Source organism: Zootoca vivipara, chromosome 2 (genome assembly GCF_963506605.1).
Source record: "Zootoca vivipara chromosome 2, rZooViv1.1, whole genome shotgun sequence".
Classification (NCBI taxonomy): domain Eukaryota; kingdom Metazoa; phylum Chordata; class Lepidosauria; order Squamata; family Lacertidae; genus Zootoca; species Zootoca vivipara.
Window position 1 is genome coordinate 53,883,082 of NC_083277.1, and position 27,022 is coordinate 53,910,103.

General features: G+C 42.4%; 1 protein-coding gene across 2 annotated transcripts in view; it reads left to right on the plus strand.

Moving 5' to 3' along the window:
• CACNA2D2 (calcium voltage-gated channel auxiliary subunit alpha2delta 2) overlaps positions 1 to 27,022 on the plus strand; it is a 551,962-nt gene that overhangs the window by 360,825 nt on the left and 164,115 nt on the right. The window lies entirely within an intron of this gene.

The following is a 27,022-nucleotide window of genomic DNA, read 5'->3' on the forward strand; positions in this document are numbered from 1 at the left end:
TGTTCCACTGCTGAACAGTTCTTACTGTCAGATAGTTATTCCTGATGTTTAGTTGGAATCTCCTTTCTTGTGACTTGAAGCTATTGTTTTGAGTCCTACCCTTCAGAGCAGGAGGAAACAATGTGACAGCCCTTTGGATATTTGAAGATCGCTATCAAATAGCAAATAGCGGAGGAGAGGAGGCAAGCAAAATGCAAGGGAGATAGGGAAAGATACAGGAAACTGAATGCAGATTTCCAAAAAACAGCAAGGAGAGACAAGAGGGTCTTCTTAAATGAGCAATGCAAAGAAATAGAGGAAAACAATAGAATGGGGAAAACCAGAGATCTGTTCAAGAAAATTGGAGATATGAAAGGAGCATTTCGTACAAAGATTACCATAATCAAGGACAAAAGTGATAAGGACCTAACAGAAGCAGAAGACATCAAGAAGAGGTGGCAAGAATACACAGAGGAATTATACCAGAAAGATATGGAGGTCTCGTACACCCCAGGTAGTGTGGTTGCTGACCTTGAGCCAGACATCTTGGAGAGTGAAGTCAAATGGGCCTTAGAAAGCACTGCTAATAACAAGGCCAGTGGAAGTGATGATATTCCAGCTGAACTATTTAAAATCTTAAAAGATGATGCTGTTAAGGTGCTACACCCAATATGCCAGCAAGTTTGGAAAACTCAGCAATGGCCAGAGGATTGGAGAAGATCAGTCTACATCCCAATTCCAAAGAAGGGCAGTGCCAAAGAATGCTCCAACTACCGCACAATTGCGCTCATTTCACACGCTAGCAAGGTTATGCTTAAAATTCTACAAGGCAGACTTAGGCAGTATGTGGATCGAGAACTCCCAGAAGTGCAAGCTGGATTTCGAAAGGGCAGAGGAACCAGAGACCAAATAGCAAACATGCGCTGGATTATGGAGAAAGCTAGAGAGTTCCAGAAAAACGTCTACTTCTGCTTCATTGACTATGCAAAAGCCTTTGACTGTGTCGACCACAGCAAACTATGGCAAGTTCTTAAAGAAATGGGAGTGCCTGATCACCTCATCTGTCTCCTGAGAAATCTCTATGTGGGACAAGAAGCTACAGTTAGAACTGGATATGGAACAACTGATTGGTTCAAAATTGGGAAAGGAGTACGACAAGGTTGTATATTGTCTCCCTGCTTATTTAACTTATATGCATAATTCATCATGCGAAAGGCTGGACTAGATGAATCCCAAGCCGGAATTAAGATTGCCGGAAGAAATATCAACAACCTCAGATATGCAGATGACACAACCTTGATGGCAGAAAGTGAGGAGGAATTAAAGAACCTTTTAATGAGGGTGAAAGAGGAGAGCGCAAAATATGGTCTGAAGCTCAACATCAAAAAAACCAAGATCATGGCCACTGGTCCCATCACCTCCTGGCAAATAGAAGGGGAATAAATGGAGGCAGTGAGAGATTTTACTTTCTTGGGCTCCTTGATCACTGCAGATGGTGACAGCAGTCACGAAATTAAAAGACACCTGCTTCTTGGGAGAAAAGCAATGACAAACCTAGACAGCATCTTAAAAAGCAGAGACATCACCTTGCCGACAAAGGTCCGTATAGTTAAAGCTATGGTTTTCCCAGTAGTGATATATGGAAGTGAGAGCTGGACCATAAAGAAGGCTGATCGCCGAAGAATTGATGCTTTTGAATTATGGTGCTGGAGGAGACTCTTGAGAGTCCCATGGACTGCTAGAAGATCAAACCTATCCATTCTTAAGGAAATCAGCCCTGAGTGCTCCCTGGAAGGACAGATCGTGAAGCTGAGGCTCCAATACTTTGGCCACCTCATGAGAAGAGAAGAATCCTTGGAAAAGACCTTGATGCTGGGAAAGATGGAGGGCACAAGGAGAAGGGGACGACAGAGGACAAGATGGTTGGACAGTGTTCTCGAAGCTACGAACATGAGTTTGACCAAACTGCGGGAGGCAGTGGAAGACAGGAGTGCCTGGCGTGCTCTAGTCCATGGGGTCACGAAGAGTCGGACACGACTAAACGACTAAACAACAACATCACATCTCCTCTCAGTCTCCTCTTATCCAGGCTAAACATACCCAGATCCCTCAAGCATTCCTCATAAGGCTTGGTTTCCAGAACCTAAATCATCTTGTTTGCCTTCCTCTGAACACATTCCAGCTTGTCAATATCCTTCTTAAATTGTGGTGCCCAGAACTGGACACAGTATTCCAGGTGTGGTCTGACCAAGGCAGAATAAAGCACTCCCTTGACCTGGACACTATACTTCTTTTGATGCAGCCTAGAAGAGCATTAGCTTTTTTTGCTGCTGCATTACACTGTTGACTCATGTTAAGCTTATAGTTTACTAAGACCCTTAAATCCTTTTCACATGTACTACTGGCAAGCCACATGTCCCCCATCTTATATCTGTGTAGCTTTTATTTGTGTATAACATGTCATTTTATTGCAAACATATAATAACAATGGGACCTTGCAGCAAACATTGAAATCACACTGGAACTCTTAAATTAAGAAACAATACTTTCATCCAAATAGATGAGACTTCTGATGAAAATGTGTGTTTTTCCTTTCAAATCCCTATTCAGTGTGAATTGTGGAACTTGAGAAAACCCGTCCCCCTGCTAACTGAATGCTGGGTTTTTTCCCCTCTTTGAATGCTGCTTGAAACTCTAAACTGTGGAGTCTATGAGATTACATTTGATCTCATGAATTGATGACTACATTGCCAATCAAACATAATGAAACATATGACTGATGCATATTCCCTCTCTTGACTGATTATTCTGAAAGGAATATCTTTCTTTCCAGAAGAGATCTCTCTCTTTGCCAGACCCTTTCACATAGCATGGGGTAGGTCATATGTTGGCTCAGAAAAGCAAAACCAAAGAGATCTACTGCAATCACGTTTGAAAGCATACCTGTCCACCATTGTGATGTTCTGCACGTTTAACTGGGAGTAAGTTCCCTGAAGTCAGTGGTGCTTCCGTCGAAGTAGGTATACATAGGAAGATTTCCTTGACCTGAATGATACTTCCAGAAATCTGACAGGCAGTAGGTCTGCCCCTTGGACCTAGAGAAGGAGTGACAGTGGTTGGCTCCACTCTGTGCTTATTTTGTGACAGCCCATCAGACAAAGCCTGAAGGAGCCAGGTGCACTTTTGCTAGAGAAAGTCACAATGCTTCCTGGGAAAGTTTCTAAAATTAAAGCTGGCATCTGAAATTCAAATGAAGAGCAAACATCTAATTAGAGACAGAATCTAATTCTCTACCCTCCTCCTGGCACAGCCATCCTGTAATTCTGGCAATCAGCATGTTAAGTACAAACCAAAGAGCTTCAATTCCCCAAGGAAATAGGCCTTTGCTAGTTACTGTGTGCAATGTGAATAGAGCTCTGTTCAAAACAACTCCCAGGCATTGGCCACTGGGCTTAACTCAGGCCAGAAATGGCTGCATTTTATAGAGTTTTCTGGAGCGCTTTGGAGTCTTCCTGGGTGGCCTAAATGCTGAAGCAAGGTGTGCCCTAGGGCCCTCTCCTGTGGCCAAGAAAAGGAAGAGCAGATACTAAGCTGCCTCAACATGGTGAGAGGACACAAAGCCTTGGGCGCCTACTTTTGACAAAGCTGTTCTCCTTAAACTTCATAGCATTATAAATCAAAGATTGAGGGGCCCGGTGTAGTTGATGTTACATAGCCTTTAAAAAGTAGTAACACAGGACCACCACTGTACTAGATAAGCCAGTACCTGTTGAAATGGAGTAGATACCAACTCTTGGCAGTAAGTGCTTGAATAGCCGTTTCTAATACCCTTTTCAAACCTAGTTCTGTGAACAATGGCCAGCTAAAACCTGAATGGGCAGCAAACAGAATATGAGAGAGAACAATCTGTGTTCTATATCAAAGTAACCCCAAATCTGAGGCTATGGTTTTTGGCACTTGAGATGTATATTTTTAGGACCCACCTTATTTCTGTAATTTTAAGTTGTTTAAAACTGTATTTAATATTTCATTGTAATATTTGTAACTGTAAGGGCAGGTAATTAATTAATAATAATAATAATAATAAGCCAAAATATTTATAATAATAAGCCAAAGTATGGAGAAAGACCAGTGGCCAACCAAGAGCATTTCCCTCTCACATTCAGATATGTGTATAATCATTCATACTTCTGAGCACAAGGGTGGTAAATCTTCAACTCTGGCATACCTGTTCCTTTGCTCTTGAGAATTTATGGTACTGTAAAGAACAGAAATGTTAGATTTCCTACAGACACATAGTGTACAGGTGATTAGTTTAATAATAGATGGATTTTTAAGGTCAACCAGGAGCATGGACATCATTTAGCTCAACTTCCTTAGGGTGTCCCTATTTTCATTGGAGAAATGTTGGAGGGTATGGAGTTATCTGACACCCCCCCCCAAGCCATCTGAAGGCAGCCCTGTATAAGGTAGTTTTTTTAATGCTTAATGTTTTATTATGTGTTGGAAGCTGCCCAGAATGGCTGGGGCAACCCAGACAGATGGGCAGGCTGGGTGGGTGGGAAAATAAATAAATAAATAAGGCATCCTTATTTTCATTGGAGAAATGTTGGAGGGTATAATGCACCAGCACACTTCATAACTCCTCAGCAGTTAACTAACCACGCTTATAGTAATAGCAGTGATCAGCTCACTGCTATCTGCTGTTGAGGCTGCCACAAAATTCCATCCCCATAGCTAGCAGAAGGCCTCACATCCACACTAGATAGTGCTGAGAATGCTGGATCAGCTGGTAGGGTTATATTCCATAAGGAAGCTGCAACATGAACATTATTTTTATTCAGGGAGCCTTGTGTTGAAGGTATAGAATACAAGCTTAGGCTGTGTTGAAAGAAACCTTTGGGCACATAACAAGTTCACATACAGTGGTAGCTCGGTTTACAAACACAATTGGTTCCGGAAGTCTGTACTTAACCTGAAGCGGACTTAACCTGAAGCGAACTTTCGCATTGGAAGTAATGGAAAGTGGATTAATCCGTTCCAGACAGGTCAGTGGAGTACTTAAATTGAAAATACTCAAACCGAGGCGTACTTAAACCGAGGTAGGACTGTAGATTAGAAGGCCCCAACTAGGGCTGGGTAATATTTAATTGCAATTGTTGTAACCTGCCCTGGGACCTTATATATTGTCCAAATCCAGTCTGAAGTCCATATCGTTATATCAGTTTCATAAATTTTAACCTGACAATATATTACAAATCGTGGGTGCGCGCGTGGGTGGGTGCTATGTAAAAATCACAATGTGGGGAAAACTGTGAGACCAGCCAATGCTTCTCTCGATTCCTGAAGCCCCTGTTAGCTCTGCTGGATCAGCTCTCCCCTGCCTCCTGCGGGAGGCAGCAAATTGTATGAGCAGGCGCTGGCAAAAATCACAACGCAGAAAAAACTGTGGAGCCGGCCAATGCCTCTACATAGCTCCATCCTTATTGCAAACATTGAGATATATCAATATATTGCAATGTTTAGCTGGTGATATATTGTCATGTTGAAAACCAGGAATCACCCAGCCCTAGCCCCAACCTTGTGAAGCTAACTACTCTACTCCGGCAGACAATGCAGAATTAAGACAGGAGGCTGACTTGGTACTTTCAGATTAAGAAAATGAGACTGACTTGGTACTTTCATCAGGGAACCATCACTGGCAGACATATGTGGTGTCTATCAACTTCCACGGTCAGGCTTGTCCCCCCCCCCACCCGCATAGTTCTCATGAATACTAGAGCATGAAATCTCTCAATGTTTAAAAATTAATCAACCTTCAGACAACCTGTGAACTCTGAAACTGTAAGAAGGGGGAAGGGGGATAGGAAATCAGTTTCCAGGACTATTAATATCTCAGAGCAGTACATTTTATGCTTGTTGATGGTGGTGTCTGATATTATTACAGATTCAGATAAGTTTTTGTTGGTTTTTGTAAAATAATGGTCCTTCGTCTATTGAAAACACATGTAGCATTCTCTGTGTAAGCCTATTGCTTCACACTCAGCAATATTCCAGCTAATTTTCTTCCAACAAATAAAGAAAATGATGGTGAAAGTGATGATGGTGATGATGAAATTAAAAAGATACCGAATTGTCTGCAGTGGAACTAAATAGAAAGAAACCACAGATCCTCCATTTTGTTAACATTCATTTTAAAATTTAAATTGAGGATGATCTCCCTCAAATGAAGTTAGTTCAGACAGACAAAGCCTATTCAGTAAAACTGTGACTTTATTCAAGAAGCTTATGCCAGATATAAATGCAGAAAGAAATAGAAATGAGGTTCCTATTAACTGCACCTTTAGTTCGTCCCAATGTAATTCTGATTGTGGACTTCTAAAAAATAATAATTTAATTTTAAAAGGTAACGGGGATGCTAGATTGTGTGTAAATGGGAGCTCGAGATATATAATATTTGTAAAAAGAAAGAAAAGGGAGAGGAGAGGAGAGTTTTAAATTCCTCTTTACTCATTCTTCCAGCAGGAGACGGTTTCAATGTTTATTCACAAAGACATGTTTAAATTAACTAACATTCGCTATTGGGTGCCACTAGCAAAACGGGAGAAAATTACAGTTATTTTTCCAAGTCTTATTATTATGTTTATGGTTGGAAGACAATGTTTAAATCATAGAGGAGGCCAAAATTCTCCATCCAGATCCCCAGCTCTATTGAGCTGCCACCATTCTGCTAGAACTTTGTGGATTTCTACCGCACCGTATGCAATAGCTTTCATTTTCTGTACCTGACTAATAAATTGTTAATTTCCTAGTATTTTTTTTAATTAAAAAATAGCAGGTAGGCTTTTTTTCTGGGCTGATCCAAGATGCATGTGTGTGTGCGCGCACGCACGCACGCATGCATGCACGCACGCACAATAAAACAATGTGCTCTATGGCAGGCATCCCCAAATTGCAGCCCTCCAGATGTTTTCACCTACAACTCCCATGATCCCTAGCTAACAGGACCAGTGGTCAGGGAAGATGGGAATTGTAGTCCAAAACATCTGGAGGGCCAAAGTTTGGGGATGCCTGCTCTATGGTATAAATGAGGGGAACCTTTGTCTCTGACATTCCAAAGGGTCTGATCCTTTAGATCACAGAATAGCCCGGTTCCATACTTTTGTGAAATATGAGTATGTTTGTATTTGATTCATTTTTCTGTCATTTTTGCTGGCCTCACTGTGCTGGTACAAATGACCAACTGATGTGAGAAATTGCAGGCAAAAGCCTGAAAGCTTGACCCTTCATGCACAAGCTGCTGAAGTTGAAAGTAATGGCTAGAGGCTTCTTTAATTCCACTGTATCCAAAGACGTTTCTCTTTCTATTTTCCTTGCTGTTTGAGACTATGGAGAAAAATTCCCTCCTAGGGAAGAGGGAACTTGCTGAAGTTAGATTGATCTCTGCAATCAAATAGGATCTGGATGATCTGGATTTCTTTCTCCTCCTTTTTTTCAAATATATTTATTATTTTGTAACAAACAAAGACAAAAAATAGACAAAATACAAAATACAAAAAATACAAAAGACAAAAAAAAATTCCAAAACTTCAACTTGTATCAATTCTAGTGGCTGTGACTTCCTCATGTCCCTTCCAACTATGTTACATTGTAAATCCTCTGTAGTAATTTCTAAATCTTATTCTTATACCTTGTTCACCTTATAACTATTCTTTTTCTAATCTTATCTTATATCATAACACAAAATCTCACACATACTGCTTATTTATGACTACACCTCCATATCAATATTTATCTAAACATTTATTATGTCTACAACCTCCCTGTACCTCCTAAACTTCTATTAGTTATTTTCAATGATATATTTATTTCTTAAATACACTGAATTTTTTCCAATCTTCTTCCACCACATCTTCCCTCTGGTCTCGGAGTCTCCCGGTTAGCTCTGCCAGTTCCATAAATTCTATCATCTTCTTCTGTCGTTCATCTATCGTTGATAATTCTTCATTCCTGCAATTCTTCACTAATAATATTCTTGCTGCTGTTGTGGCATACAGAAAAAATGTAACATCTTTCTTGGGTATTTCCTCTCTAACTATCCCAAGTAAGAAGGCTTCTGACTTCTTAACAAAGGTGTTTTTCAACACTTTTTTCAATTCATTATAAATCTTTTCCCAGAAGTCTCTTACTTGGATTTCTTTCTCCTCCTTAACTGGCTGGCTGTCCTTTGCTATCAGCATTAGCATCATGGCGGGGCGGGGAATCTTACGTGTCATGTAATACTTTTTTGATAAGCTTTTGTCTTTTAGACAAATCAGATGCTGAAGCTGAAATAAGAAGTAGAGGACTGATGCAGAAGAGAAAAGGGGGCTTCTAAACCCTTCTCCCTTACATTGCTTTTTCTGCTGAAAATCATCCCCATAGGTGCAAGAATAACAGCAGCTTGGGGTGGGGTGGGAAAACAATATTGGGGAAAGAGTTTTAAGAGCACCTCTTCTTCCACAGCAGTATTCAGACTGCAGCCTTAGCCTCATATTGAAAAGAATCATGGAAGTACCTGTCATGTAGTTTCCTAAAGGCTGCTGCAATCCTAAGCGTATTTAAAGGTGAAGGTAAAGGGACCCCTGACATCCAGTCGTGAACAACTCTGGGGTTGCAGCACTCATCTCGCTTTACAGGCCGAGGGAGCTGGCATTTGTCCTCAGACAGTTTTTCCAGGTCATGTGGCCAGCATGACTAAGCCGCTTCTGACGAAACCAGAGCAGTGCACGACAACGCCACTTGGAGTGGTACCTATTTATCTACTTGCACTTTGATGTGCTTTCGAATTGCTAGGTTGGCAGGAGCTGGGACCGAGCAACGGGAACTCACCCCATCACGGGGATTTGAACCGCTGACCTTCTGATCAGCAAGCCCTAGGCTCTGTGGTTTAGACCACAATGCCACCCGCGTATTTGCCTGGAAGTAAATACCACTAAACATGTTTAGGATTGGGCAGTCCAGGTATGGTACAAATAGAATAGCTTTCCACATATTGCCATTGCAAAGGGACAAGAGAAATTGCTGGAAAGTTGAGCAAATGGATGTTACTATATAGCTTCCCCCCGCCCCCGGTTTCGTATCTTATAAAGGAAGTTGAAATTCAAGTCACAAGGAAAATGATTGATGCATTGGAGGCGGCCACATCAATGGGTGTGTTAAGCAATGCAAATGGATGGGTTTCCATACAATCAGCAGGAGTTTATGGACTGCGCTGCTGAGGACTCCAGAGAATGGGAGGCACTGGAGCTGTCAATGCTTGCCTGCAAATGGAGTTCATAAATGTGATCAATTTCATGGCAGCCAGACGGTCTCCTTAGAATCATGAATTGATGCTGTCGGTGTAATTATTATAAATATCAGATATTTATACCAGGCCAGCAGGAAATATATAAAAAAGCACTTTACCAATAAATCATAATATTTCCGCCACTCTGCTTAATGGCATATCAAACACAGATAGAACAACATGCCAGGCAGGATATAAATAATGCTTCATACGTTTGGGAACCCTGTGAGTCACAGCTAGTCTTCTCTCACACTCAGGGGACATAAACAATCCCAGATCTGTTAATGGAGATCAAGGCACTATTTTGGAAAGAAAAATGAAGATCAGTGCAGGGCCAGCTTTGCCATGAAGTGACTTGAAGCAGCCTGCTTCAGTAAGCAAATTCCCAAGACTGTGTCACTTTCTTGCTTCCAAATTCCATCCTAGTATATGGGTTTTATTTTTTTATTTTTTTATTTAAAAAAAACAATGAAGCCCGATTGAGATGAGGGCTGGGAGGTTGTGGTTATTTCAGACAACGCCAGCACGCCTCCACTCTCTTTTTGGTGAATTTCTGATGTGGTAAAAAAATGGCCACGATAGCACAAGAAGCTTATTCTCTCAAGCATCATTTCCCACTAAGAGTTATTACCAGAGTTAGATTCTTGGGGGGAGGGGGGAGGCTATCACTTTGCAGATAACTGGCCATGCTGAGAAACAGGACCTAGTTTTAATTTCAACGGCAGTTTCATACTTCAAAAACAACTGCACACGGAGTGGCCCCTTTTCAATAACCAAAAAAGAGGACAAAAGAGGATGCAGGTTTGTGTATGTTAATGCATACCTTCTAGGTATAAATGCAAACCTAGAAATAATTGCAATGATTTAAATAGACATGCATTGCATCTTGACAGAGTGTGGAAGACTGTGATCAAGTGATCTGCATGCCTTCTCAAGTCTGCTATCCAGTTGCTGCTCACTCTTGGTGGGCACCTTAAAGGCCTGTGCACTCCCTTCCTATGCTTATTTATCTTTAAACCATACTTTGACCAGATAGCTCAAGGCTGGGGACCCTATGGCCCTCCAGATGATGTTGGAAACCCAGCTCTCATCAACCCTAGTATGGCAAATAGTAAGGGATAATGTGAGTTTTAGTGCAACATCTGAAGCACCACAGGGACACATTAGAGCACAGTTGATGAAGATCTTGGCAGGCGGGGTGGCTCATAAGCAGTGGCGGAGGAAGGGGGTGCGGGGGGTGCGGTCTGCCCTGGGTGTAATCACTGAGGGGGTGTGTGTGACAAAATGATCAAATATGAGTGTGGTTTTTTTAAAGGGCTCACAGAACTTTTTAGTTCAGTCAACAAATGTAACGAAACGCAGCTGGCATTGGGCACCACACTGCAGGGGCTGGCACTTATCCTGGGGCCTGCAGCATGCCCAAGCCATGCATCTCTCCTGGGAGTGGCGTGGTGACTTGGGCGCCTGCAGACTCCACTCTGCCTGATACGTCAGTGTGGGGCATGCGTCTGCTCACCGCCTCTCCCTCAGCTGCCCTACAGCTGAGGGGGAGGCGGCAGAGAGGCTCCATGTAGCGCACCCCACACCCATGGGTTGCTCACCCAGCCCCCTGGGTGCAGGACGTGTGTGTGCCGCACCAGACATCCGAGCAGCTAGCTACGCCACTGCTCTTAAGGGAGAAGGTGGCCCTGGTCCCAGACCCTGAAGGGCTTTATGGTTAACACCAGCACTTTGAATCGTACCTGATTAAAAGCCACTGCACTTTTAATAAGGGAGCCAAATGTTTCTGATAGGCACCGTCATTCACGATGCTCTAGGCAGGTGGTATGTTCAGGAATGATGGAACAGAATGATTGGCATGGAGCTCTAGGTAGAATTCAATTAGTAGGAGATGGGCCATTCTCAGAAACTGTTGATAATTGACAACTTGGGGAGAGCACGCTGAAGTGTCCATCTGCATCTCACTGCATTCCAGGCATGGGAGAGGATTGAGAGAAATGGCTGCATGCTCAATGGTGGATTTGACAGGACTCTAAACAAAAGCAGCCATCACTTGCCAAGCGCGCTCTCCCAGTCTCTGCAAATCCATGAATAATTAGCTAATTATAGGGGAGTTATCCAGAGAAGGCAAGTGTGTTGATAGTAACGCTGTGCTGAAAGTTACAATTGGATTTTTTATTCTTATTCTTATTATTTTGAACATGGGTGGGTGGTTGTGGAGGACACAAAAGAAGGTGAGGAGATCCATAATCTTCTGTAGGCAACAAATTCTGAGGGTGAGGGATATGCATTTGTAATACCCAGCAGCAGATTTTTTTTTCCCCTGCTTCCTCAACTGTGTTTGCCAATGTGGGAATGTGGTGGCAGCGCCCCTGGTGCTGCCCAGAGTCAAATACACAGAGGCACTGGAAATCAAGTGTCCTTGTAGTTTTGAAGCAAAAAAGGACAACAGAAATCTGCTTCCCCCAAAATTAAGGCCGTTGGGATCTGGCATGGCAGGAGTTAATTCTAAAATAGCATACCATTATTGAATGGAATTTGCAATAGATGTGATAAAGTGTTATTACCCTTTGGCAGCCTGATACCGCTAGCAATGCTGATTTTGTTGTGAGATTGATCGTGGGTGAGGCTTTTTTCCTTTATTGTTGTTTTTTTAATCAAGCTACTGCTTGGAATCACGAAATGGTATTAGAATGTCAGTGTTCCCTTGCAAAATTATTTCCTGCCCTTTTCGATAGAAGGGAAAGCTTGACTGACTGACTGACTGACTGACTCCATCACCTGAAACAGGAAGGCCAAAACAAAACAAACCCCACTTGTTGCTTTTCTTCTTAAATTCTTCTTACTTTAAACCAACCTGATTAAAACAAAAATCTGATGAGGTATAGGCTGAATATGGTTTTCGTAGTGTTGGGTTTAATATTACTGTGGCTCTTCAACAGATGGAGGAAAACATGCTGAAAGCAAAGAACTGCAGGCCATAAGCCAGCAAACACTCATTAAATGATAATAACAGTGGACCTGCTTAAATTAATGACTTTAAAAATGAAAAAGAAAAAAACAAGGTTTCCAGTCAAAATCTTATCCCACAAAGCTTACAAGTACCTTGCATGTGCAGTCACAGAGCCAGATGCAATCCTCAGGTCAAAACTAAAGCCTACCAAAAAAGACCACTTCTAAGAAGCTTTCTAGCATTCAAGTCTGCAGAGCCATCTCTCTTTTGCAGGGTTTGTTTGGTGTGTGTGTGTGTGTTTAAGATATTAAGGCTGAAAAGCAGGCGCTAGAGGGAGGGAGGGGGGAGCAAAGCTCCCAAAATGTCAACAGCAGATGAAGGGCATTGGAAAATTTAATCTCCCAACTTTCTCAACTAATGTGACATTTGGATTTCATTCTGATAAGCAATCGGTCTGAGAATCCCCCCCCCTTTTTTTTTCCCTCCTCTCCTCTGGCTGGTAATTTAAAAATAAATGGTCTAGAAAGATCTCTAAACAGTACCTTTGGCAAAGTGTGTGTTTTTCCCCTTATAAAGAGAAGCAAACAAGCAAGAGAGACTGATTGTTATTTATAACCAATGCAACTATAAAAGCAGAGATGCGGCAGTCTAATAGCAGGCTCTTGTTCATTTGTTTCTGCATATTGTTGCAACTACCTGAAATTCCAGTGCAGTACACTTTTCTGAAGCTAGCTGCAGCCTTCTCCAACCTGGTGCCCTCCAGTTGTTTTGGATTTCAGCTCCCACGATCCCAGCCAGCACAGGTTATAGGAGTTGCTGTCCAAAACATCTGGATGGCACTAGGTTGAGGAAGGCTGTGTTGGAGGAAATGCAGAATGAAACCCCACACACCACTGGTTCGGGGGTGGGGAGAGATCTCCTCCGCCCCACCCAGTGGCAAAGCTGGATGGCAGAACGCCTCCCCTCTTGCTAACTCGCAGGAGGGGAGGCATTCCACAGAGTTTGTTTCTGCTAACATTGAGATTGAGGTTGAATCCTGACAAGACAGAAGTACTGTTTTGGGGGGGCAGGGGGAGGGTGGGTGTGGGGGACTCCCTGGTCCTGAATGGGGTCACTGTGCCCCTGAAGGACCAGGTGCGCAGCCTGGGAGTCATTTTGGACTCGCAGCTGACCATGGAAGCGCAGGTTAATTCTGTGTCCAGGGCAGCTGTCTACCAGCTCCATCTGGTACACAGGCTGAGACCCTACCTGCCCGCAGACTGTCTCACCAAAGTGGTGCATGCTCTAGTTATCTTCCGTTTGGACTACTGCAATGCGCTCCATGTGGGGCTACCTTTGAAGGTGACCCGGAAACTGCAATTAATCCAGAATGCAGCAGCTAGACTGGTGAGTGGGAACGGCCGCCAAGACCACATAACACCAGTCCTAAGAGACCTACATTGGCTCCCAGTATGTTTCCGAGCACAATTCAAAGTTTTGTTGCTGACCTTTAAAGCCCTAAACAGCCTCGGTTCTGTATACCTGAAGGAGCGTCTCCACCCCCATCATTTAGCCCGGACACTGAGGTCCAGCGCCAAGGGCCTTCTGGCGGTTCCCTCACTGCGAGAAGCAAAGCTACAGGGAACCAGGCAGAGGGCCTTTTCGGTAGTGGCGCCCGCCCTGTGGAATGCCCTCCCATCGGAGGTCAAGGAGATAAACAACTACCTGACATTTAGAAAACACCTAAAGGCAGCCCTGTTTAGGGAAGTTTTTAATCTGTGATATTTCAATGTATTTTGGTATTTGTTAGAAGCTGCCCAGAGTGGTGGGGAAAACCCAGACAGATGGGCGGGGTATAAGTAAATAATAATAACAATAATAACAATAATAATAATCAGTTGCCCTGCATACATGGATAGCATAGCAAATTGATGGGCTTAGACACAAGTTGATTTCATGTGCCTAAACCAGCCTGGGCCTTAGCATTTCATCAGCTTTCTTACTAAAGATGGACCTGGGCTCACCATATAAGAGTGCATGGACTAATCACCTCCCTACCCAGCCATGTGTTTATGCACACATTAACTCTCGCCCACCAAAACCTGTTTTTCTGTATCCATTTATGTGATACAGCAAATGTGACAAATGTGCTATTATATAAACAAACACACACCCCTCCACCCTGGCTTAAAATTGCTTGCATATGCCAGGAAACACAGAGGCAAGGAGGCAAGAGGTGAAAAGACCCAAAATTGAAAACCCATATCCTTGGTAGACCGCAAACTGGTGCACACGTTTCTGGGTGTAAGCGCCACTGGACTCAATTGGGCTTTCTTCTGTGTAGACACACATGCAGTCACGCTGCCAGGCATACAGTCTTTCTCACTCCCTGAAGGCTGGCAACCCATCCTTGCATCATAGGCAGCAACAGCAACAGGGTTTTCCTCTTAGAGCTAAGCTAGCAGCCTTTAACACGCAGCAAGCAAATCCCTGTTAATTATGCATTGTGCAAATAAGTACCTCCTTTTGTTTGACCTCCTGAATCTACCACCAGTCATTTTTATTGGGTGGTCTTATTTTATTCCATTCCTGATTCCCCTAGCATAATATATTCTCTTGGCTGCATGCATAATAAAAGCAACAAAATACAACTTAATAAAACCATAAATCCGTAGAACTAACCCAGAAACAGATTAAATCCAGCTGTAAAATCCAACAGAGAGTGACACAAATTAAAAACCCAGCCATGAATCCAATAAAATTCAGTTAAGCTACAAAAGCTATTAAAAAAAAAACCACACCAGCTAAATTGTCGTTATTCTGCAGGTGTTTTAAAAATGTTTAAAAGCCTGAGGGGAAAAGAAGTATTTTGACTGATAGTGAAAAGACATCAAAGTGGGCACCAGGCAAGCCTCTCTTGGGAGAGCATTGCAAAGATTTTTGGGGGTGGGTGGGGCTTCTAAAATGCTATGATGAGAGAATGAGAAAAATGTATCTTTGTCCACTTGCTCTGTGCTGTGTAACGTGTGACTGAGCCCTCTGAGCAATCTTCAATTTCCACATGGCAAATTTCAGCCTTGTTTCGTTTCTCACTTTGAATTCAATTCCTCGTTACTAGCTTAAATTAATTCTTATAATAACATCAGTGCCTCTCTGTGGGGATTCCCCTGGCAATACAGTTGTGATAGAAGAGACAGGTGATTTCTGTAAAGCCTGTTCTGATGTCAAAATCAAAGGCAGCGTCAAGACAAATTAGAGCGCTTTTAGGATCAGGACTAATTCATTAGTGAAGAGGATGCTCATCACTTAGTAGAAATCTATACATGACAAAGACCAGGTAGTTTGCAAAGCATCAGAGAAATACAACTTTTCAGTGATGCTGCTGTCAAACATCTTACAACTGTACTGCCAGCAGCCTAATTAGGCTTGGTAGAATTCAGTGTGTGTGTGTGTGCGTGCGTGCACGCTCCCACGCATGTGTGTTTAGTAATTCGGATGGGTATTTTGGTTTCATTTTAAGCTTCATGGGTTTCGAGAAGAAGTATTCTTGGTTGCAAGGACATTGGAACAGCAATTTTTTAAAAAAAGAAATGGATACTGAGATTCAGAAACATAAAAGTGCATTGCCAAATATCACCCTTATAAATCTCATAGATCAAATATCTCATATATCAAAATATATACATTTCAGGGAGAAAGGCTATCAGACTAGCACCATTCCCTCTATTTATTTATTTTAAGAGAAAACTGTTGTTGGACTCCAACTCCCATTAGCCCCAGCCTGCATGGCAAATAGTTAGGATGCTAAGAACTGTAGTCCAGCAACATCTGCAGGGTCACTGATTCCTGACCATGCAGTAAAGGTTGCTCTAGAAGGTGAGAAATGATACAGTGCAGGGCTTCCTGAGCTGTACTGCTATAGGTGTTGGAGAGATAGTCCAAAAAAAGTCACTGTGAAAGGAGAGCATAAACTGTCTTAGATCATTTGGGAATTTGAGTGGCTGTTTCCTCATCCCTTGAAAAACCACAATTCCATTTGGAAACCAAGATTCTTCATTTGAGCTCCAACAGTGTTTTCCTTCGGTTTGTATGCATAGCTATATTCACATATGAATGGAGACAGCCAGATTGTACCAAGTCCTAAAGAATACAAATTAACCACTCACAAGTGAATGTTGCAACAGAATAATGATAAACGGGGGGGGGTCTGTAATTACACTGGTTCCGGCACTTTGAAGTAGTGAATAAAAACGATAACGTTGGGTGGAAATTAATGTACATTTGCTTCTTAGAGCTGAAGGCAAGAGCAACAACACATCCCGCCATGAAAGAGGCTTGATGGTAAAAAGAAAAAGAAACAGTAGGAAAGGGGTGTTAATGCATGGGTGCTAGAAGCAACACAGGCATCAGGGGAGGCGACAGTAGTTGGATGGCAAAAATCAGTGCTCCTCAAACTTTTTTTCACGCACCACACAAAAATTACTTGGGGTCTCAGCAGGCTACTTAGTAAACTTTTTGTGTTGTTCTACAGGTCATACCTAATTCAAATACTTCATTATATGTCCAGCTTCCCCAAGCTAGTGTCCTTCATATATTTTAATAGAGTTCAATAGATGTCACAACACATTTCCAATGTGAAAGATGTGTCTGTTTCTGTAGGCTTTATGTTTTTTGTTTCTTTATGTTTCTGTAAGCCATGTGCTATGAAGCTCACAGGCACTAGGCCAGGGCCAGGACCTGAATGGCCTGTTAAATAAACCCACCCCTGTTCAAAACTTTCTCAGTCTCCCTCATCAGAAAAAATAAAGAGTAGGGCCAAATAAAGATACTCTCAACTGTTCCACAACCTGCTTGAAGGCTTTTGTTGTGCACACACCCTGATTTATTCATTTGTTGTTGTTTTTCAGAGGGTCCTGTTTTTACCTTGCTCCTGTTTTTAAAACAAGTTGCCATTCTTTTAAAAAGGGCTGTCATAAGTTATAAATGTATGTTACCATTTAAAAATCGGGGCGGGGGGTTAGCTCAAGGGGGCTACAGGACTGGCTGGAGCTGTTGGGAGTTGGAATCCAACAGCATTTGGAGAACACCAGGCTCTTTATTACTGCTTTACAGCAAAAAATGGCCTCTCCCTTTGTAAATAAAAATGCTGCCAGTAGCGCATGTAAAAGTGCACCCAACAGAGTTAGGCTCAACAAAACTGAACATGTAGAAACAAATAAAATTGTCTTAAAATCAGACTACATTTAACAAATAACTACACATGGCTAAAACTGAATCATACCGTAAGAAATATTGGATATCAAAGTGAATGAAAAGGTTGCAAGCTTCCAAGATGGCAATAGCATTATAGATTATCCAGTATTTTCAAATACATACTTTATTGTCTTTCCAGGACAATAATAAAATGTTGCAAGAAAAATAGTAAAACGTTCTAAAATATGCTATCCTTCCTGACTCTGGTAAAATGTATATAGTAGTTTGCTTTTAATGAGTAGCTCTTTTGTTAACCAATGATTTGCTTTTGAATCTTTAGTTTTTGAGTGTGTACTTTTGTTGAGTACTGCTCAGCTCGTTTCCTTTCTCTCTCTTTGGCTTGTTATCAACTCAAGCTGGAAATGACAGAATACAGTGGTGTAACCTCTGATATGGAGGACAGCAAATTAGATAAACCTAGGGGTTCCTTTGCCCATGAAATCTCAAGTTGTTCTCGTCTCTAAATATGCAATACAATAATATAGAAAAGATGAGAATCTAGCTCTGTGTTATTACATTGTCAGATTTAGCTTATTGAGTTGCCCCTTAAGGGGAATTGCAGCTGTGTTGTATACTGGTAGAGGCTCCTGAAAACATAATTGGGCTCTGAATTTTCCATGCCACTAGAGCTGCTCCATTAAGACCCTTGTATATGGTGCATTTACACTGAGTACATCTGCTGGAATTAAAAAGTAAACATTGCATAGCCAACCTATTATTCTCCCTTACTGTGGAAAAAGCTATTGCTAGGCTCGTAGTGCTGGGAGAGCATTATTTCTACACTTTCTTGTGCATGCTATAATGCAAGAAGAGTCCCCCCCCCACCTCTCCTATTCCTCCACCAGGAGCAAAGTGACTAGTTGCTGAGTCCTAGTGGAATGTGAGGGTGATCATCTGAAGTGAAGTAAGAAAGCAGCCTTAAAAAGACAGCCAAGAGACCTAAACATAAACAAGATGAGTTCAAGTCCCCGAGAATGATTCTTTTGTGGCCCCATTGATGTTAAATGAAGCAGTGCTTGATGGATTGTGCCTGATAAATTTTATTGACTGAAGTCAGCCTAGAAGTGTTCAGGCTGTCAATCTGCACAAGGCCCTTCTCAGACAAAGGTCTTAAGAACAAAAATAAAATAAGGGAGGGCGGGAGAGAGGCCTCCTAACGTATCTTGACTTGACTACAGATATCCAGCATTTTTTTCTTCTTTGAAATGGTTTCATTTAAGATTGAACCAATCAGCTTCCCCTCTTTAACAGTTTTCCAGCACTCCCTGCATATTTTTTAACTTCAGTTTCCATCACACTTTCATCAGCCTTCTCAAACAGCCACATCTGATCAGCTGCATAGTGTTGTGATGACATTTTCCTGTTCACAGCCTGGCTCCTGATTAGCTGCAGACAGCCATGTGCCAAACCCAGGAAAAGGAAAGCGGCAGTGAGGTACAAAGTGGTATTAAAAAAGCAGTAGCCAAGGGAAGTAAGGAAGCAATGGACACACATTTCAGACCGGTGTTTTTCAGAAGAACTTTCCATGGCATTGAAACTGCAATAAAACAAAAAACAGAAAATACCCCAAAGTGCAAAATATCTGGCACTTCTCCCTAAACCTTAAATATGGAGTCGTAGGCAATGCTAGAATTACTCAGAGTAGACTCATTGAAACAAAATTTTAAAAATTCCTTCCAGTAGCACCTTAGAGACCAGCGAAGTTTGTCATTGGTATGAGCTTTCGTGTGCATGCACACTTCTTCAGATACCCACAAAAGCTCATACCAATGACAAACTTAGTTGGTCTCTAAGTTGCTACTGGAAGGGATTTTCTTATTTTGTTTCAACTACAGCAGATCAACATGGCTACCTACCTGTAACTAGACTTATTGAAATTAATAGAGATGACTAATTTCGATCCATTAATCTTAATAGGACTAGCATTGGATACAAACCATGGTATAGAAATTGGCTTCTTCTTCAGTACAGAATACAAAATTCTGGACAAATAATTCCTGTTCTCCTTTCATATTAATATCAGTGGAAAGACGGCTTTCCCTCCTTCCTGAACAACTAGGAACAGATAGGCAAAAATATCCCTAACATATTTGTTCTCTGTCTGTCTGCATACATGCCATGCATCCAAGGCATACGGCCAGGTACACACAGAGAGAGAGGGAGGGAGCGTGCATCCTGGGAACTGCAGTTTACCCTCACAAAGTTGCAGTTTCCAACACAATTAACAAGCTACAGTTTGCAGGATTCTTAGGCGATCAGAAAATGTGCTTTCAGTGTCTGGTGTGTACACAGTCTCTGTCTCTCTGTATCACAGTCTATTGGGAAATTTCAGTCTTCTTCATGCTTCAAACTCATTGAAAGAGTACCTGCAAGTTAACAGAAAAGCTTGAAAAGGCCATAGAGCTCAAGCACATATGCACCTGCCAAGCCAAGAATCCTCCTATAACTTGGCTGCAGGCCACAAAACAGTGACTGAGAATCACTGACCTAGAGAATATTGAGTCCCTGACATCTAGGGTTTGTTAAGTTTGAGAGTCAATGATCTGATAGGACTTCACAAGCTGCCTGCTGCAGCATCTGCTTTGAGATCCTGCGCTGTTCAGAGCATTGACCCAAAGAGGCCCATCATTTTTCAGAATTACCAAAGAGATCAGTCCCTGTTATAATGGCCCCCCAACGAAAAAAAATGTTGCAAGGGAAATTTGGTCTGTGTCTCCCTCATTGCAACAAGGAGTTGTAGGAACCATTTGTGCTGGAAAGCAGCTTTTTCTGCCTGAGTGCGGGTAGACAATTATTCTACATTTTATTATGTGCAGTTTAAAGAGAAATTAATGTTGATTGGTCCCCTCTCTCTGCAAATGATGCTAGAAATACACCAGTTGTTGTGCAAAGGATTCTCCTGCCCTTGGCTGAAAAGTTCTTGCTTCCCACCCCTAACATTTTGGACTCTGTTAGAGGGAAAGGTCCTGAATAAAAACATCAGTTCCTATAAATGAGTGCACATGTGTTTTGGTAAGAGCAAATCCTAAGTGTTCATAGCTCTAATGTGCCAGTTCCAAACTCAGTCCAAAAACAGATCGCAAGTATTTCATGTGTGCTTTCTGTTCATGATTAAAACAACAAAGAGTCTTGTGGTACCTCAAAGACTTAACAAATCAGTATAGCACAATCTTCTGTGAGCTAGAGTGCACTTCATCATGCACAAAGTATAACTCTCAGTTCTAGGTATGGAGCTGGGGGTTGGAAACTGTGAGGTCAGAGGAAAATGCAAAAAGCACAGATAGTGACGATTCAACAAAACCTAGAACATAGGCAAACTACAGTGACCATTCACAACAATAGTGATAGGTGATAAAACTGTCAACTTGGCAATTGTAAGTTAATTGCTCACTGTAGTGGGAAAGGTACATAGCTGCCAAGTTATCCCTTTTTTAAAGGGATTTTCCATTATGCTGAATAGGCTTCCTCGCGAGAAAAGGGAAAACTTGGCAGCTATGGAAAGGTAGCATTCACAATAATCATTTTGCTTTCCTTGATTTCACCTTCACCCATTCACAACGTAAAGAACTAAGGGTTATTCAGTGTTATTGGGCCAGGCTCTGGCCCATTTCTACTCTAAGCAAAATAACATGCAACTTCTTTATGAAATGACAGTTTCAACAAGAGGCAGTGTGATCACTGCAAGGCATGTTGCTAAGTTGAATCAATTTCAGCAGCACAGCCCTGGCAGTGTATTGGACAGACTCCAGCGGGTCACTCATCTTGTTGACTTACAGCAGGCATCCCCAAACTGCGGCCCTCCAGATGTTTTGGCCTACAACTCCCATGATCCCTAGCTAACAGGACCTGTGGTCAGGGATGATGGGAATTGTAGTCCAAAACATCTGGAGGGCCAAAGTTTGGGGATGCCTGACTTACAGGAATGCCCAGTAACAGCTGAGAAGTGGTGCAGAGATAAGGAAGACAACAGCTTCAGAACTCATCTGAAGCCTCCCATCTGAAGCCTCCCATCTTAGATCATACGTGCAGACTAAAACTAGCTTTTTTACTTTGTTCTTCCTGACCAATCTTCCCTGTTGGCAAGCTGGATTTTACAACTGGAGAAGAGGAGTCTGTGGACTCTTTGCAGCTAGAGTCTGTGGACTCTTTGGGAGTGCTGAGAGTAGATGAAGGCTAAAGATCTAGAGGAAAGAATGATATAAAATACTCTCTTTCATTTCAGGATTTGGGTAGCTGGGTCTTTTTTTCAGCTTCACAGAATGAACAGATTTAAGAAGTTCCTTCCCCTCTCTTCAGAATGTTCAGCATTTTAAGCAATCTCTCATTTCACACTAAATTCCCATTCTTTTCTTTGTGGGAGAGAAGCAGAACCCTTCAGTTACTTGGAAATAATTTGATTTCAGTGGGAACTGCTTCCAAAAGAGAGTTACTGTATAATTGGAAGCTTAGACCAGAGAGGATTAATGGAGCCAGAATCACTGCTAAAACTCCATTAGTAGTTGGTGACAAAATCGCCAGGTACATATTTTGTTAGGGAGATTGCTCTTTGCTCTTGATTCAAACGGGGCCAAACATTCCCCCCACCTCAGTTTTCTTTTTTCATTCTTTTTCTATCTGGAATGGGATTTCGGAAAGCTGTCTTTTACCAGGTCAGACCATTTGTCGCCCAACAAAACTGGGCGAGAATTTTTGGCAACTTTTCAGGGTGACTCTTGGTCAAGCATTTTTATTTCCCTTTCTTTCCTTTTCTTAATAATGAAAAAGGCTTTCCAACACAGCAAGCAGCAACCTCTAGCAGTCCTGCTGCATTCCTGAGACAGAACACCCCCGGGACTGATGCTGTGTCACCATACAATATAATAGAATCATAGAATCATAGAGTTGGAAGAGACCACAAGGGCCATCCAGTCCAATCCCCTGCCAAGCAGGAAACACCATCAAAGCATTCTTGACATATGCCTGTCAAGCCTCTGCTTAAAGACCTCCAAAGAAGGAGACTCCACCACACTCCTTGGTAGCAAATTCTACTGCCAAACAGCTCTTACTGGCAGGAAGTTCTTCCTAATGTTTAGGTGCAATCTTCTTTCTTGTAGTTTGAATCCATTGCTCCGTGTCCGCTTCTCTGGAGCAGCAGAAAACAACCTTTCTCCCTCCTCTATATGACATCCTTTTATATATTTGAACATGGCTATCATATCACCCCTTAACCTTCTCTTCTCCAGGCTAAACATACCCAGCTCCCTAAGCCGTTCCTCATAAGGCATCGTTTCCAGACCTTTGACCATTTTGGTTGCCCTCTTCTGGACACGTTCCAGCTTGTCAGTATCCTTCTTGAACTGTGGTGCCCAGAACTGGACACAGTACTCCAGGTGAGGTCTGACCAGAGCAGAATACAGTGGTACTATTACTTCCCTTGATCTAGACGCTGTACTCCTATTGATGCAGCCCAGAATTGCATTGGCTTTTTAGCTGCTGCATCACATCATATCATTCCCAGGGGCATTCTTGGCTGGCCCCATGATGCTCAGTGGTGGTAGTCACCTCCCCCTCAACCAATAATGTGGCTGGACATGGTGTTATGTCACAACTTGAAATGCTGGCAGGTCTTGAAGCTCTGCAGAGTCACTCCATCTGTTTGGCGAAATAAGGTGATCACTGCAGGGAACTAATGACCAATTAAACAACTGGTGGCCCTTTAAACTGTTGAGGGGCTATTGTTTTTGTTTGTTGCTATGCTATTCCCCCCCCCATCAAAGCTAATAGCTGCATGGGGGTGAGATGATTTCGATTGGGAAAAACGGCAAGGCTGAGAAGGGTTGACCTTCCATCCTAGTGCTGAGGCTCTGATGAATGTGACTGCTTTTTTTTTATTGAGCACCAATGAAAAATATTCCACATTATGTCTATTGTGGCCCTGATTTCCACCTTAATAATGTAACATGTTAAGAAGCCAAGAGGTACATAGTACCACCCCAGTGGTGCTTTTAAGCAGGGATGCGCAAATCTGTCAACTTTGGTTCCTCCAGTTTCTCATTTTTCCATACTTAAGTTCTCCCCAGTGATTATTCTTAGAAGAAGAAGAAAATCCTCATGAAAGTTCATCAACATTTTGGTGCAGATTTCTCCTAATATATACAGTTGTGCATGCAATTTTGTCCTTTATAATGCAGTTTTCTCCATTCTAATACATTTTATCCATGCACACATATGCATTTTTATGCACACATTGTGCATATCTGTGCACATTACTCAGATACAGTAACCCACATTTTCTGGGTTTTGGTTTGCTTATAGTTTTGGAAAGTGCAAATTGGACAAATTCCCCTAACCCTAACCCCATCCATTCTTCAGAAACAGGGCCATGCAACCTGCAGTCCACTGAGCCACCTCTAATGCCTGATCTTGCCTTGCTTGTAGTCACAGCTGGCCTCATATATGGACACTGCCTATCTATCATGGGGTGCAGAGTGGCTGCACTGAGTGTCTGTGCATTTTTCTCTGCAGCCCAGAAACAATGTACAGAAATACTTGTCCTCTTTACCTCTCCCCACACTCTCCCTTTTACACACCTGCAGGATTAAATTGCTGCCTCTTATCTTTCTGCTCTCCTCCTCAACATCACTCCAATTATATCGTTAGGCTCTGTCATTTGAGACGAACTGCAGAGTGGGAGGTCTGCTCCTTTGCTTGTGTCTACAGTGGTGTGATGCCATAATTGGCACCTGTCAAGGGCAGGCATGACGTGGCAGGGAGGGCAGGGGCTGATTTTAGAAATGTAACGCTTTTGCTCCTTCTGGTGTAAGTGGCAACCTCTTACCTAAGGAAATGTCATCTGCTATAAATAAGCTGCTTGCAAGCGTGGAGGTGCTTTAGCTGTGGATCCACACAGGTAGCAGGGGAGGGGCAGGTGTGCAGGATCATTTAGCCTGTTCCTGGAGGCTGTGTTGACCAAAGCTGCTTCATCGGATGTTATGTGCATGCTTTGTTGTTTAGTCGTGTCCGACTCTTCGTAACCCCATGGACCAGAGCACGCCAGGCACTCCGGTCTTCCACTGCCTCCCGCAGTTTGGTCAGACTCAACGTTGGTGGCTTCGAGAACACTGTCCAACCATCTCGTCCTCTGTCGTCCCCTTCTCCTTGTGCCCTCCATCTTTCCCAACATCAGGGTCTTTTCCAGGGAGTCTTCTCTTCTCATGTGGTGGCCAAAGTATTGGAGCCTCAGCTTCAGGATCTGTCCTTCCAGTGAGAACTCAGGGCTGATTTCCTTCAGAATGGATAGGTTTGATCTTCTTGCAGTCCATGGGACTCTCAAGAGTCTCCTCCAGCACCATAATTCAAAAGCATCAATTCTTCGGCGATCAGCCTTCTTGATGGTCCAGCTCTCACTTCCATACATCACTACTGGGAAAACCATAGCTTTAACTACGGTATACGGACCTTTGTCGGCAAGGTGATGTCTCTGCTTTTTAAGATACTGTCTAGGTTTGTCATTGCTTTTCTCCCAAGAAGCAGGAGTCTTTTAATTTCATGACTGCTGTCACCATCTGCAGTGATCATGGAACCCAAGAAAGTAAAATCTCTCACTGTCTCCATTTCTTCCCCTTCTATTTGCCAGGAGGTGATGGGACCAGCGGCCATGATCTTAGTTTTTTTGATGTTGAGCTTCAGACCATATTTTGTGCTCTCCTCTTTCACCCTCATTAAAAGGTTCTTTAATTCCTCCTCACTTTCTGCCATCAAGGTTGTGTCATCAGCATATCTGAGGTTGTTTATATTTCTTCCGGCAATCTTAATTCCAGTTTGGGATTCATCCAGTCCAGGCTTTCACATGATGAATTCTGCATATAAGTTAAATAAGCAGGGAGACAATATACAGCCTTGTCGTACTCCTTCCCCAATTTTGAACCAATCAGTCATTCCATGTCCAGTTTTAACTGTAGCTTCTTGTCCCACATAGAGATTTCTCAGGAGACAGATGAGGTGATCAGGCACTCCCATTTCTTTAATAACTTGCCATAGTTTACTGTGGTCTACACAGTCAAATGCTTTTGCATAGTCAATGAAGCAGAAGTAGATGTTTTTCTGGAACTCTCTAGCTTTCTCCATAATCCAGCGCATGTTTGCAATTTGGTCTTTGGTTCCTCTGCCTCTTCAAAATCCAGCTTGCACTTCTGGGAGTTCTCGGTCCACATACTGCTTAAGCCTGCCTTGTAGAAATTTAAGCATAACCTTGCTAGCGTGTGAAATAAGTGCAATTGTGTGGTAATTGGAGCATTCTTTGGCATTGCCCTTCTTTTGGATTGGGATGTAGACTGATCTTCTCCAATCCTCTGACCACTGCTGAGTTTTCAAAACTTGCTGGCATATTGAGTGTAGCACCTTAACAGCATCATCTTTTAAAATTTTAAATAGTTCAGCTGGAATACCATTACTTCCACTGGTCTTATTATTAGCAGTGCTTTCTAAGGCCCATTTGACTTCACTCTCCAGGATGTCTGGCTCAACGTCAGCAACCACACTACCTGGGGTATACGAACCCTCCATATCTTTCTGGTATAATTCCTCTGTGTATTCTTGCCACCTCTTCTTGATGTCTTCTGCTTCTGTTAGGTCCTTTCCACTTTTGTCCTTCATTATGGCAATCTTTGTACGAAATGTTCCTTTCATATCTCCAATTTTCTTGAACAGATCTCTGGTTTTTCCCATTCTGTTGTTTTCCTCTATTTCTTTGCATTGCTTGTTTAAGAAGGCCCTCTTGTCTCTCCTTTCTATTTTTTGGAAATCTGCATTCAATTTCTTGTATCTTTCACTATCTCCCTTGCATTTTGCCTGCCTTCTCACCCCCGCTATTTGTAAGGCCTCATTGGACAGCCACTTTGCTTTCTTGCATTTCCTTTTCATTGGGATGGGTTTTGTTGCTGCCTCCTGCATAATGTTACGAGCCTCCATCCATAGTTCTTCAGGCATCCATAGTTCTGTCCACCAAATCTAAATCCTTCCTTAAATCTAATTCATGTGCATGTTAGATACTATTAGAAGCGGAATAGAAGAAAGAAGCTGTAGGCTTGCATGACTGGATTACCACCTCTTGGCTCCAATCTGTATTGTCACCAGTCCACTTCTGTTTTCCCTCATACATCCCTACCAGTATTTCCATAGATTCAGGTCACCACTGTGTAGCTCAGGCATACCCAAACTTCGGCCCTCCAGATGTTTTGGACTACAATTCCCATAATCCCTGGCCACTGGTTCTGTTAGCTAGGATTATGGGAGTTGTAGGCCAAAAGTTTAGTGTTTTGGGACTATCCCTGATCGGGGATGCAAGAATCATTCCCTTTTTTAAAAATATCATTTTGCCAACCTCATGCACAAGTAAGGATGAACTCTTTATTATGAACAACAACACCATCTACCTGATACATACTCTGCAGTCTAGGATAACTAACCAATCGCACAAGCTTGTGCAGGTGGCATTGTTCAGAGGAACATGTATTTAATGAATTCATACAATCCTATTTCAGCTCTTTTCA